The sequence below is a fragment of the Drosophila gunungcola genome (genome assembly GCF_025200985.1).
Source record: "Drosophila gunungcola strain Sukarami chromosome 2R unlocalized genomic scaffold, Dgunungcola_SK_2 000015F, whole genome shotgun sequence".
NCBI lineage: Eukaryota > Metazoa > Arthropoda > Insecta > Diptera > Drosophilidae > Drosophila > Drosophila gunungcola.
The window spans coordinates 1,751,846-1,768,136 of NW_026453172.1; positions in this window are offsets into that span (position 1 = coordinate 1,751,846).

The following is a 16,291-nucleotide window of genomic DNA, read 5'->3' on the forward strand; positions in this document are numbered from 1 at the left end:
GGTATTTTAAAAATAATTATTTCATTGAAATAAAAAATCTTTTGAGTGAATATCAAAACATATTCTCCACAAACTTATCCGCATTGGAAATGGAAACTGAATCCATTCCATCTACGGACGAGGATTTAGAAATTGAATCCATGTTCCGTGAACAAAGATTACTAATTGATAGTTTGAAGCGCATAATGAGTAAGATAACGGCCGAAACGCGCCCAAATTTCCAAACAATCGTTTCACAAAACTGGAATGAAAATAAAAGGATTCATGTCCAAATCCACAAAAAATTCAAAACCCTTAGGCATTAAGATATGATGATTCCCGATTTTTGATGGCTGAAGATGCCATCATAACATTTCAAATGTCATTTGGAGTAGAAAAAAAGCAGGAATCTGAAGCCAGTTCCTCTATGACCGCAGCATTACCTCTGCCAAAGGTATCAATTCCAAAATTTGATGGAAATTATTTACAATGGCAACAATTTCTTGATGTATTTAAGAAAATGATTCATGAATCTTCATTACCCACAATACAAAAAATGTGGTATTTGAAAACAAACCTTAAAATTATGTGACAGCATGGAACATGTTACAAGAGCGTTTTAGCAACAAAAGAGTGTTATGTAACACGTTACTATAAAAATTGTTAGATTAAGCACCTATATCTATGTGAAAGAAACATTATCGGCATTAAATAATATAAATATAAAAACGGACAGCTGGGATCCGATCTTACTTCATATATTGACAAAGAAGTTGTATGAGCAATCACTCTTAAATACAAGAGAATTGCAATCCGTTAAATAATTTCTGGAATTTGCGGGCCGTCACCAGCGGCTGCCTAAAAGTGCAGCATCAGTTTATAAACAGAGCTCAAACTGCCTATGCAATCGCTGAGTGCTCAGCTCACGAAGCGCAGCGTCGACCAAATTTGGCCAGCAACAGTGTTGCGGGCCGTCACCAGAGGCTGCCTAAAAGTGCAGCATCAGAATCTTGGCCGAACGATGGAGTGGCGAGCCGCACTCTTATTTAAGTAGAATTGTATTTTTGCATTTAAGTTTATAAACAGAGCTCAAACTGCCTAAAACGTGCTATCTATTTCAAATGTCATTTGGAGTAGAAAAAAAGCAGGAATCTGAAGCCAGTTCCTCTATGACCGCAGCATTACCTCTGCCAAAGGTATCAATTCCAAAATTTGATGGAAATTATTTACAATGGCAACAATTTCTTGATGTATTTAAGAAAATGATTCATGAATCTTCATTACCCACAATACAAAAAATGTGGTATTTGAAAACAAACCTTAAAATTATGTGACAGCATGGAACATGTTACAAGAGCGTTTTAGCAACAAAAGAGTGTTATGTAACACGTTACTATAAAAATTGTTAGATTAAGCACCTATATCTATGTGAAAGAAACATTATCGGCATTAAATAATATAAATATAAAAACGGACAGCTGGGATCCGATCTTACTTCATATATTGACAAAGAAGTTGGATTGGCAAACTCACTTACTGTATGAGCAATCACTCTTAAATACAAGAGAATTGCAATCCGTTAAATAATTTCTGGAATTCTTGGAGCAGCGTTTATTCACACTAGAGGCCATTTATTCTGAGAAACCCAAAAAACCGATTACATGTGCAGCAAGGGCAGAGACGCAATTCTGTTGTTTATTATGTAAGAAACCAAATCATAGCATTTTTAAATGTAATAATTTCTTAAAGACAACTCCAGCTGAACGCCTTAACTGGACTCAAAAAAAAAAGTTATGCGTAAAATGTCTAAGTCCAAATCACGCATCAAAACTATGCACAAAAAGATATTGTTTTAAGTGTAATAAAAAACACAACACACTCCTGCACTTAGAAAAAATTTCGGATTCTTTTGATTCCATTACTGCGGAGTCGGTAAGTGGAAAGAAAGCCGGCTATATACTCTTAGCCACGGCACGACTAATAGTCCAAGGAAATATTGGACAAATGGTAGAATTCAGAGCTCTTCTTGACTCTGGATCACAAATAAATGCTATCTCTGAAAGAGCGATTCAGCAATTAGTGTTAGAGATCACCAGCTCAAGGCTAAAAACAAATGGCATTTTGGCAATGTTGAAATAAAGTCTAAGAATTTGGATTTTACTTCAAGACTAGAAGCAATGGTAATGCCACACATAGTCAGCGATCAACCAACATATCCAATATCGACGGAAAATAGGAAAATTTTAAATAATCCTCAATTTGGAAAACCAGGAAAAATTGATATTCTTCTTGGCGCTGAGCATTATTTTAATATAATGCAGTCGGAAAATTTATGTCTTAAAAAAAAAGGATTGCCGAGATTACACAATACCTAACTTGCTTGGATTGTAGCTGGAAGGATTTCGGATCAACGATCAACATCATCAGTATGTGAGGTTCTCACAGAAAAAGAGAAAGTGGATGAGCAGCTAGTTAAGTTCTGGGAACTTGACACTTTCAACCATTAAAAAATGTTATTCGCCGGTTGAAAAACAATGTGAATCCCACTTTCACGAGAGCATTCAGCGCGCAAAGGACTAAAGATCTATCGTCCAACTGCCGTATTTGGAACATGCATCAGCGCTGGGGGAGAGTCGTGAAATTGTCACGCGACGATTCATATCCCTAGATTTTAGAAAGATCAAGCAAGTATGCATAAAGTTCATACGAACTGCTTGGACATATGAAAGAAGTTCCGTTGGTGAATTTGCCAAAATCACACTATTTTATTCCACTTTATTGTGTGTTAAAGCCAGATAGTCAGACAACTAAGTTACGGGTTGTTTTTGACGCATCAGCAGTATCTTCTGGCAAGTCTTTGAATGATTTATTGCACAAAGGCCCAACAGTGCAAAATACATTGATGTCTATTCTATGACGGTTTAGATTACACAAATATGTGTTTACCGCTGACATTGAAAAAATGTATAGGCAGATTTGGATAAGCCCAAAGGACCAGCACTGTCAGATGATCGTATGGAGAAACGACCCTTCAGAGAAATTGTGATTTTATCGACTGATGACGGTCACGTATGGCACTAAATACTTACGTTTGCTCTTAAAAATGATTTTTAAGTGGATGGCTGCGTTACTGGAGCAGATACAATCCAGGAAGCTTTACTCATCCGAACTGAGCTTGACCAAATATAAGTCAGTTCAGGACTTAAATTGAGAAAATGGTGCGCAAACAGCAGCCAACTTCTACAGGGGTTAAACAAAGATGGAAAAATCTCTAATGTGCAATTGGAGGTACCACATATGAAGATTGTAGCATCATGCAGACACTTACAAAAGAGAAATTTGATTACAACGAGGAATTGCCTGATCATCTACAAAGGCAATGGGTCCAATTCCGTGACAGTTTAATGATATTAAAATTTCACGTCATGTCTTTGAAGGAAAAATACCGATTTCAAAAGAGATCCACACCTTTGTTGAAGCTTCAGAAAATGCGTATGCAGCAGCCGTTTATATTCGAGCAGTTTACAAAGACAAAAGGGTGACTCTACAATTGCTGTGCGCAAAATCGCGTTTGTCTCCAATAAATACAATTACGACTAGAATTGAAAGCAGCAGAGCTGGGCGCACAATTAACATACAATGTAAAAGAACAGTTGTCAATGCAAGCAATTCCCACATACTACTGGGCAGATTCGGAAATAGTTCTATCATGGATAAATAGCCAAACTACAATAAAGGATAAATTTGTGGCTACTAGCATTACGACAATTCAAGAATCGTCTCTTCAAAAGGAATGGCGCCATATTTCATCAGAACATAATGCCGCGGAAGTGGCTTCAGGAGGAATATGTGGTTCCAAATTTGCCAGTCACAGCCTTTGGTTTTTTGGCCCACTCTTTTTATATGGGCCATCTTCAATGTGGCCAGCACCATTCATTGCTGCAAAATCAGAGCATGTCATCAAGGCTCCAAGTTTATCAATAGTAACAGTGAAAGTTGTTACTTTACCGTATAAACCATAGGAACTTTATTTCCAAACTGCTTGGGTAAGAAAGGCCACGAGTCAAAGGTGCAACAATCCAGTTAAAAGAGATGGAACGAGCCAGAAAAGTAATACTAAGCATTATCCAGGCAAGGCATTTTGGTACGGAGTATAGGAGCTTGAAGAACTGTTGTGAAGTCGAAAGAAGCAAGATAATCGCACCAGAGTTGGAGGTAGATTGGAAGCAGCTGAATTGTCATTTGAAGCCAAGCACCCAATATTACTTCCATATAGAGACCAAATCGTCAATTAAATATTTGAAAAAATGCATAAGAACAATATGCATTGCGGTCTCCAGAGAAATTGGGCTATTAGAGCAAAAACAATCGCCTGAAGTGTTGTTATCAACTGCGTAAAATGTACGAAAGCCAAGCCAAAATTATTGGAACAAATAATGGGAAATTTACCACCATTAAGAGTAACGCAAGCACGACCATTTTCAAACTCTGGCGTAGATTATTGTGGACCATTTAAGATTCATTATAAAATTCGTGGTTAGAAACCACACACTGCATAAATAGCAATATTTGGCTGATTTGCAACTAAAGCAGTCTATCTGGAATAAGAAAGTGATCTTACTATAGAGGCATTTTTGGCAGCATTTCGTCGTTTTAAAAGTCGACTAGGAAAATTTCAAACTTTGCATTGTGTTAATGCGACTAATTGTGTTGGAGCAAGAAATAAGCTTCAGGTGCTGGAAGATGCAATATTTACCAAAAAGACAAAACAATGCATTGTGGAAAGTTGTATTAACAAAGTAGTCAATTTTAAGATTATTTCACCAAGAGCACCGCATTTTGGTAGATTGTGGGAAGCTGCTGTAAAATCGGCTAAAAAATGTCATCACAGCTAATCTAACTTATGAGGAGTTGGAATTGTCAAGGTATTCCACGGAAAAGACAATTTCGTCAGAGTTGTGGGAGTCAAAACCGGAAAAGGATTCTTCAAAAGGGACATTGAGCACATAGCTCCATTATTTGTAGTGGAGTATATCACCACATATCGTATGTTTAGTTGCGCCACCTAGCGGGCGTTATCGGCTGTAAATGGCAACCTTAAGAGAAAAAAATTAATCGTTAATAGGTAGGACTTTTAGAGATAACCCAGCTCTAATCCCGGTTGTAACCCATCTTGTAATATCCGCCCTCGAAAACCTCATGATTTCTTCTGAGTCTCGACCTGATCGGTGGTATAGCTGGCATAGGTACAGCGATTATACACCATTATACCACACCCTCACGGGTAAGTCATAACCTGTAACCGATGCAAGTGAATATGCCCTCATTCAGGCGTTTTATTTGTCATAGGGGACGTCATTCTTACATGCTCTTTCGCCAGAAGCGGCGATCATATCATCAGTCATTTCTGCCCCAAAAGGGCATTTCAGTTCGCCAACGTCTTGGTCTAAGCCCCGGTGCAGCGAGGAGAAGGAAACCCCATCAGGAACTCAACATATAGTTTACATTGCATTTTTTTTGGTATCGTACGTCTGTCGAATTAATTAAAATGCATAGCCAAAAAGTGTGTCTAAATCCGTCTGCGCTCTGCTAATCAACAGCTATGGCCTACAGCAAATAAATCCCAGCATTTCCCATAGCGAAGTAAACGCAAAGCAAAATACGTATATAAAAGTAAACGCAAGATGTATGCATATATAAAAGTCAACGAAAAAATGCACGTATAAAAGTGAACGCAAAGCTGAATGCATATAAAAGTAAACGCTAACCTAAATGTAAACACAAAAGTAAAAGCAAACCCAGATGTTTACACAAATAAAATAAAGTAAGGCCTAGTGAAAGTGATATCACTAGTGCAAATCTTATCAGATAAGACTAAAATCAGTAAAAATATACATAAGTTAAAATGTTAAAAGAAATGTAAATATATAACGAATTAGGTGTACATAAGAAGAGAACAAGAAGTGCGAAAGCTTTTATAGTTAGTTATCAGCAGAGGAAAAAAGATGCGAGTATAGGCAAAGATTAGGGACATGTAAATTTCAAGAAATGTGTATGCAAATTTCGGTCACGTTAAAGATGTGCAGAGGTATGAGCCGATAAGGTTTACATATTTTCAGCAACACCACCAGCAAATGGAAGCGCTTTCATCAGTGGGATATCTCAGGTTTGAAAAATTAATACGCTTCGGCAAATTTAAAGGTCTTGAGTCTTATCCGAAATTTTATTACGCATGTAATTGATCGAGTGTAAATTAATCGTAATAAAAAAAAAACCTTGAAATAGAAAAGTAACTAAATACTAAATAAAAAGTCTGAATGGTAACGATAATATTTCCTATGAAACAACCAAAAAGAAAACAGTGAAGTAAAAGGGTAAACCTGTAATTTTCAATTCAAATATATTTTTATTAGCCTTTTGTTTCTAAATTTAAATGAAGTTCATATCTTTCCCTTTTATATTTAGTAAATAAACAATTATTATAATGTATGAGTAAACAATCATGTTTTTAACTCCATGCTAACCCGAGAGCCGTCGTAGAATCAGTTATTAAAAGGGGCCTGATGCAGTATTTTATTGGAAGGCCATGGTAGGGTGAGCTAATAACACCCCCATTTACATCTAGGGGCGTGTAATGTGAGAAGTGCTATCTCTATCTGCTATCAAAGTCAGGGTCAAGAGCGTGGGGTGTGGATGCAATATGGTGTTGGATGCAATAAAAGCTATGCAACACGAGTTGCTTACGCAATTATCAGAAAAATGTCCAACATCATTCAGTCCAATCTAACGGCCAGAATTCCCCAACCGCCACTACATAGCGCTACCGATTTGGGGTCTTCACTTGATCAGCTTCTTGGCATAGATGAAAGGCAATCGAATGCAAGACATAATCTATTGCAGGCACCTAGATCAACCGCCACAGAACTTTTTCAAAGGCCTGATAAGGTGGCACATATCATGAATGGATGGAAACTCCCTTTTAGCGGAGACACAGGCGGCATAAGCGTATATAATTTCATTTCTAACTTTAGTCACTCGTTCTCGGTGTGTTCAAAAGACACAGTCAACAAACGAGCACTTGTAAGTCCCATTAGGAACTGTCCTGAAAAGGACTCTCTTACTCCTGATGATGTTCCTATAGGTGGGTGACATCAGAGAGTTAGTAATCTTAAAATTATTTCCAATAAGTCTTTTTTTCTTAATAACTCTAAAATTATCAGAAAAGCCGGAGTAGTTTCCTACTCCAATAATCAATAAGTTTTTCGGAGGAGTTTTAAGCAAAGCTGTTGCATTTGTTAAGGCACGGATGCGTCAGAAGCTCGGAAAGTCATAATACGACAATGAGGACCTTCAAGGTAAACTCGTTGAACGCTACCAATAGTCTTGGCGGGATCAGCCTTGTTGGGTTTGCCACCAAGTCTGATTTTAGCGGGGGTGTTGTAGTGGAGTATAGAACCACATATCGTATGTTTAGTTGCGCCACCTAGCGGGCGGTATCGGCTGTAAATGCAACCTTAAGCGTGGAAGTTTAATCGTTAACAGGTAGGACTGCATTAGCGTTAACGTTTTTAGAGATAACCCAGCTCTAATCCCGGTTGTAACCCATCTTGTAATATCCGCCCTCGAAAACCTCATGATTTCTTCTTAATCTGAATCTCGACCTGATCGGTTGTATAGCTGGCATAAGTACAGCGATTATACACCTGAAAGAAAAGAGGCTGTGGCCGATCAAGCTTTTCGCAGCTCACCACTGCACAGATTTTTGCGCGGCATAAGGTGTTACAGTGGCAGTGAACCAATTCTTGGCCAGATTCTGGCCAAAAAGGTATTAATTACGACACCCTCACGGGTAAGTCATAATCTATAACCGGTGCTAGTAAATATGTACTCATTCAGGCATTTTATTTGTCATACCTCCGCCAGCCAGAAGCGGCGATCATATCATCAGTCATTTCTGCCCCAAAAGGGCAGTTCAGTTCGTCATCGTCTTCGTCTAAGCCCCGGTGCAGCGAGGAGAAGAAAACCCCATCAGGAACTCAACATAACCAGCGCCAGCAACAGTGCATTTTGTTTGGTATCATACGTCTTTCTAATTAATTAAAATGCATAGCCAAAAATTGTGTCTAAATCCGTCTGCGCTCTGCTAATCAACAGCTATGGCCTACAGCAAATAAATCCCAGCATTTCCCATAGCGAAGTTTCTAAAACTAAGTCAGAATACTGCCCAAAATGCGTATATAAAAGTAAACGCAAGATGTATGCATATATAAAAGTAAACGAAAAAATGCACGTATAAAAGTGAACGCAAAGCTGAATGCATATAAAAGTAAACACAAACCTAAATGTAAACACAAAAGTAAAAGCAAACCCAGAGGTTTACGCAAATAAAATGAAGTAAATTTGAAATCGCCAAAAAAGAACATAAAACCTAGTGAAAGTGATATCACTAGTGAAAATCTTATCAGATAAGGCTAAGTTCTACTAACTAAAATCAATAAAAATATAAATAAGTTACAATGTTAAAATGTTAAAAGAAATGTAAACATATAACGAATTAGGTGTACATAAGAAGAGAACAAGAAATGCGAAAACTTTTATAGTTAGTTATCAGCAGAGGAAAAAAGATGCGAATATAGGCAAAGAGGAAAAAAGATGCGAATATAGGCAAAGATTAGGGACATGTAAAATTCAAGAAATGTGTATGCAAATTTCGGTCACATTAAAGATGTGCAGACGTATGAGCCGATAAGGTTTACATATTTTTAGCAACACCACCAGCATATGGAAGCGCTTTCATCAGTGGGATATCTCAGGTGAGCCAAGTTTGAAAATTTAATATCCTTCGGCAAATTTAAAGGTCTTGAGTCTTTTCCGAAATTTTATCACGCAAGTAATTGATCGAGTGTAAATTAATCGTAATAAAAAAAAAACCTTGAAATAGAAAAGTAACTAAATACTAAATAAAATGTCTGAATGCTATCGATAATATTTCCTATGAAACAAACAAAAAGAAGACAGTGAAGTAAAAGGGTAAATCTGTAATTTTCAATTCAAATACATTTTTATTAGCCTTTTGTTTACTGTAAGATCGCACGATATCTGAAGTTATGAAAATGTAAAGTTTTATAAATTATTATGCATGCAAGTTTTAGGCAAAACCTTGTACAATATTTCTAAATTTAAATGAAGTTCATATCTTTCCCTCTTATATTTAGTAAATAAACAATTATTATAATGTCTGAGTAAACAATCATGTTTATAACTCCATGCTAATCCGAGAGTCGTCGTAGTATCAGTTATTAAAAGGGGCCTGATGCAGTATTTTATTGGAAGGCCATGGTAGGGTGAGATAATAACACCCCCATTTACATCTAGGGGCGTGTAATGTGAGAAGTGCTATCTCTATCTGTCGGTCTGTTTGCTATGCTATCTCTTTTCCGGCCGATATTGGCTCATTGCCAGTTTTCACGCGATACATTTTAATTGTTAAAGATATTTAAGAGCACCCGTAAGCTGCAGCCTCTCAAGAACACGAGTTAGAGCCGTATTTATCGCGTGCAGGGCTAACAGTTTGCAATACCATCAGCTCAACGTTGTTCGTTACATATTCGCAGAGGAAGAACCGGTATGTAAGCATCCACTATTAGAAAACCCTGAAGACAGGGTTGTTGCAGAGAACACACCAAAAAGGAATAAATCTTCAGGACTGTCGTCACTGGCAATAATAGTAATGCTTCTTTTGTTACCATTTACTTTTGCACAATCAATCAATGTAAAAAAATTTCTTCAAGGCCAGGAAAGGTTGGAAATGTTCAATTTGCCACAACGGATTGGTCTATAATTGTTTATTACAATTTAAGGCCGTATTGGAATGATATGAACACGTTTTCAATGGGAGTTAGCAAAATTAGTCATTTATGCACACAATTTCCACAACAAGAAGTGTGTACAAGTCTGTATCATCACTTCAAACATTTAGAAGAAGATCTGCAGGCTGAAAATATCCTACAAGTAAAATCGCGTGAGCAAAGAGCACCACTGGATATCGTTGGAAATATAGCAAGTAGTCTGCTTGGCAAATTAGATACTAACAAAATGGCAAGACAATAACAAAAGTTAAAGGCAACGAAAAACACCTATTGAATTAATTAAAAAAATCAGACATCATTGATTAATTCAACAATTAATGTCATAAAAAGAGATGAGATTTCCAAATCAAAACGATTAAAATTGATTTAAAACTATATCTCCGACACAGAAAGTACCAAGAGTGTATTTAATAAACTCCCATGGTATATAACAATGTCAACTCAACTTCCTATTCTGGCATCAAATCTTCAACGGGTACAAGCAGAAATAACAAATGTTTTAACAGATATTCGTCAAAATACAATTAGCCTAATGCTTATATCACCACGAAAACTAAAGGAGCAAATGGAACAAATACATAGTCAATTGAAACCTGGACAAATGCTCCCAGTTTCCCCAGATAACATTCTTTTGGCATACCAGTTAATGAAGGGTAAAGGAACTATTGTAAAGGATCATGTCATTATTAAAGTAAATTTTTCTTTAATATCGTCGCAAGTTTTGGACATCTACAAATTGACTCCAATACCATTCCTGGGTAAAGATGAAATCCATTCGATTGAGGCTGGATCACCGTTTCTTGCAATAAACAGTCGTCGTGATGAATTTTTCGATTTAACGTTATGTCAAGAAAGAGCTAAAAGGGATTTTATTTGTTTCAACAAGCAAACAATGTTTTCCTCAGAAATAAATTGTGAGTTGAAATTATTTCATAATAAAACGGATTCACCCTGTAAAATAGCTAGCACAAGAAAATCCTTTCTTTGATCTGGAATGTATGCCAAGAGTCAATGGATATTTCCAACAAACGAATCTTTAAAGCTTTCTGCTGTTTGCTCTAGCATAGAGCTACAGGCTCCGTCTATTTGATTGCACAATTCGAAATACATTGATGACGATAACGACTCAAGATTCAACAGAAACTACACTACAGGCATATGTTCGATTCGGAGATAGCGATTTAACTAAAAATTCGCGAAAAATTCAAATGCGACTGTTGTAATCGATACTCTATCGGTACTCAACATTAATGACTTTTGAACAATCCGTTCAACGGCCGGGAGAATGTACGATTTTCGTCAAGAAGAAAATTTTTCGCAGCTGGATTGATATTTATGGGTTAAATAGACGAGGGTCATTAGTGATATCGGCCTACCTAAACCAACACAGGACCACGTATGCCTGTGTCCATGTGTGTCAATTCTGACCCCTCATAGAGAAAACCCACGATCGGTCACGTTTTCACACCACCTCCATGCAGAATATTTGGGAATATCTTTATCTAAATTTTATTGTTTTATTAGGATAAACCATGTAACTGATAATTGTAATCTAGAATAGACCTATGTAAACACCCTTTTGGCCCAAGAACATGTATATGTTGCAGCATTGATATTATTTTCCGACATTGTAATAGCGCAGCGAGTTTCGGTTTCACACGCACGAAATCCTGAACGCAACTACTGCCGTCATCCCTTCTTCTTTCTGTGCTTACCACCGAACCACACTCGGCGACAGCGACACAACGCTGTCGCCTCGCTAAAACGGTACTTCTTAAGCGACAACACGCATACAACCAAACAAAGCACCGTTAGAGGCTGATGCAATATTACTTTACTGATGAAATTAGTCTTCTGGAATTTTCTAGAGACTGTATACCCATACACTCAACCAACATCCACACACTCTTAGTGTGCGCCGACATATATAAACCCCAAGTTATGCTCACTAAAATTAGTACGAAAGGATCTCTTGACGTATTCCTTTCTCCGCGGTCCAACTGGTATTGTACTTATTGCGGCGTCTATTGCCAATGGTATTGTAGTTGCGGCACGCAAAAAAATATATTTCAGCATTCTGAATTCATTTGAATTCGTACAAGTATTAAGTCGACCATGATTGATGTCTATTAATAGGCTTATGACTCCGGATTGAGCTTTTTTGCATTCATCTATAAATGACCGAGGAGTCAATTTATTTTAACCACTCCACTCTGCAGATTGTGAGCATATAAATCTGTCCCAATAATCAGATCTTAACTCCATCTTATTAAAGTCGAGGTCAGCCAAATTATTATTCTTCCATTTTGATTTGCCAACATTAACTGCGTTGACTGGAAGAGTCCCCATTAATTTTGGAAGTATTAGTGCTTCCATTTTTGAAACTTTCTGAGAACTTGTATTTTTTAAAAGCTTAGCCTTGTGCCTTGATATTCACTTTCCTGTGGAAGACACTCCACTGATTTCCTTTAGAGATCGACTTTTCGGTAATCTGCGCAGATTTTTCCGAAATTATTGTGTTTTGTGAACCATTGTCAATCAAAGCTTTTAATGTTTTAAAACCTCAATTTGAGGATTTAATTTAAACTCGTGCTGTAGCAAGCCACGCTTGTTTCGAAATCATGCATTTGCTAACTTTTTTTATTTATATTTTTATTGTAATTTAAGTGTAGCACGCAATGATGATTTTTCTTGCAACCCGAACACTTATTAGCACTTTTGATTTTGTTTGACTTAGGTCCACTCTTAAAATAATGAGTTCATTAAATAACGCATAAAACAGGTCCCGATTCTTGAAATCTCCAAAGAATGTGGGTACATACATTTTAGGTAGCGTTGGCAAATCATCCATTTTATGATTTGTAACTGCTACCTTACTTGGCACAATTTCCTCGAGTTTTTTCTTCTTGTTCTTAGTCACTGTCGAAATGTCAAACTCTAAATCATTTAACTCTTCGTCATAATTTCTATCAGTGATATCAGTCCGGTCGACATGTTTAAACAAAAATTACTTTCTCCAAAAAAATTCTATTTTTTCTATCGTGTTTTTAAAAGTCATAATGTTTGCGCACTTTGCGCTTTTAGGGCGAGAGCGGGAGCCAATATACAATAGCTTCGGTCCGTTTGCTCTTGTGAATTCGCCCCGTCTCTCGGCACCTTAGCGTACATTAGGTTCTAAGAGAAATTATTGGAACATTAAATTTAGTGATCATTTGAACTCCATCGAAACCACTTCCTTTCGTCGTCGAATTTTCGCTAACTTTTACACAAGTTATTATCGCAAATAAATCAGCCGAATCTTACTGCAGTCACACAAGTTTTGCGTTCGTTAATACAAAATAGTATTAAATTTTCATGGTGACCCCGAAGTGATCGCAGTAAACTTCGCGATTTTTTTACCAATTTTTTCGGTGAAAAACTAGAACAATTACCAACAAACATACACAATCAAATTATTCGTGTCGGTTCGACTGAAAAATTACGAAGTTTAATCTTCCGAAATAAATTTCGTCTTTTTTGCGTTCCTTTGGTTTTTTCCCAAGCCATTTCTTTGTCGCCGCTGCAATTAAAGAATTGTTTTATTTGCCTGCTGTCACTGGAATATGGATTGAAAAAAGGAAGTTGCAATTGTCGAGTTGGCCAACCAGGTATAGAGTGCTAAAAATTGAAAGTCATCTGTGGCATTTTGTTAATTGTGTCTTGGCCCATCTTTTAAATTTTTGCATTCGTGTAAAAATCGGTAGATAGTGAGCATTCTAACCAAGAAATAAAAAATTGCATGTACTTACAATCATAAATCTGCAATAAACATAATATATTTCGAGCACGCCAATTAAAATACTCGTCGTCAACCCAATTAGTGCAAACTTAATTCCCCCAACTTCGTCATAGTGAGCACCAATTTAGGGTATAAATAACAAGAAAGGAAGCAAACTTCGGCAAGCCGAAGTCCATATACCCTTGAAGCTATTGCAAAAATTAAATATTCTTGAAAACATTAAAATTATGATAGACTTGCGTGTATGTTTACATTGAAGATATATGATATCGATTTCCGATTTTAATAAAATTAAAAGCGTATTTCTGAACTGTCAAATTATTAATTAATCATAAAGAATATAAAAAAAAATTACAAAATAAAAAAGTATAATTTTTTTAAATTTTTTTTTTAATATTTTTATTGGGAACAATTATTGAAAACTTGAATAAAAACTAACGAAAGGCAAGGGATTGATAGGATATATATTGATTTATTATTTTATTCTTTTCAAACACAACCACTTCCGAGCAACACCGCAAAAAAAGAGAGAGAGGATATTGAAAAAGAGACCAGACTATTACAAAGTCAAAAATACCGTTAAGAGATAACAGATCTTATAACTTAAAAGATACTAAATGTTATTTTTGAATATGGGATATTCAACACGCCCCCTCAAAAATAACATTAAAAAAATATTTCATTAGTTTCAATAACAATAAGTATATCCTAAAGTGGTGTGTGTTCATTTTCTGGGGAGTACAAAAAAGGATTCGGGAAAACCCAGTGAAACCCGATCAGATCATTACTTAACATAATTCTTATTATAACATTTTAAATTTCATAGTCTTTTTAAATTAAATTCCAACAGATCAATCAGTCTTCTCGTCTTCTTGTAGTCCAATCTTGCTACACAGTTCATTGAATCTTGCGACTGGCAACGGAACAAGAAGTCTGCAAGCTGCTTTTCTGTGGAAATATACTCAATACAAATATTGTTATTTTCAACTTGCTCTCTAGTAAAATGATACTTAATATCAATATGTTTGGATCTTTTATGACAGGAGGGATTATTAGCTATACTAATACATTCCTGATTGTCTTCATATATTTTTATAGGTCTTTCAAATTTTATATGAACACTTTCTAATAAAGACTTCAACCAAAAGGCTTCTCTTACAGCTTCGAACAAGGCCATGTATTCAGCTTCAGTCGACGAAGCAGCTACTGAGTTTTGCCTTTTCGTATTCGAACAGATAAGATTTTGGTTAAACATTTTGAATAGAAACCCGGTTGTACTTTTCCTATCAATTTCATTGCCTATCTATCTATTTTCAAAACTTGTATTCCTTTTAAATTCAAATTTTATATCTATATTCCCTTTTTAATATCTAAGATACCTTTTTAAACATAACCATAATTCTGCATTATTTTTATTCATATATCGACTTAAAATATTAACAATCACTAATTTTGAACTTATTCAATATCTTTTTAATGTAAGCAGCTTGACTTAAAAATATTTTTCCATCTTTTATTTCTATTCTTATTCCAATAAAATGTGGAATTTCTTCCAACAACTTGTTCATTAAATATGATTTGAAACATTTCATCTTTTCTATATCTGCTGTGCAAATAACTAAATCATCTACATAAAGAAGTAAATATATGTATGTATGTTCTTTCTTACGTCACCCTTATCAAGGACATAAATACATTTATCTACCGGTGAATTTACGAAACCACACTCCCTTAGTGCTTGCTCAAATACCTCAAATCAACATCTTGCTGCTTGTTTGAGACCATAAATTGCTTTATTCAATTTACATACACTATTTGTACTACACAATATACCTTGAGGCACTTTCATATAGATTTCTTCTTTTCATTTCCCATTCAGAAAAGCACTTTTTACATCCATGTGATGTATTTTTAAATCATATTGAATTGAAATAGATAAAAAGAAGCGAAAACTGGCTATTCTAGCCACAGGAGCAAATGTTTCTTCATAATATACAAGATACTTCTGCGTGAATCCACGCGCCACTAATCTAGCTTTGTGTCTTATTGGGTTTCCAAATTCGTCAGACTTTAAAGTAAAAACCAATTTGCTATCAACAATATTTATATTTTCAGGCCGCTTAACAATTGACCAGGTATTATTATATTCATGGGCATCCAATTCGGTTTTATTAGCAGACTCCCATAAAGATTTGTCACTCCTACTTTGTATTTCTTCAAAGGAACTTGGAACATCACTAAAGATTGTATTAGCATTTAAAATATAGTTATTGTAATCTATTTCATCTTCCTTGTCTGATATTTGTTGCCTGTTCTTTAGCCTATCATTTCTTCTAGAAATACGTTCAATATTTTCACTGAGCTGTTTTGAGTCAAATCTTTTCTCCGTACTGTCATTCTGAAAATTTATTTTATCATTTTCCTTACTCTCATTAAATATTTTCATATTATCTTTCTCCTTACTCTCATTCAGGTTACAAACGGTATCATTATCCTTACACTCATTCGGGATATTAACATTATAACGCTCCTTACTCTCATTCAGGATATTAACATTATCACACTCCTTACTCTCATTCAGGATATTAACATTATCATACTCCTTATTCTCATTCAGGATAACAACATTATCACACTCCTGACTCTCATTCAGGATATTAACATC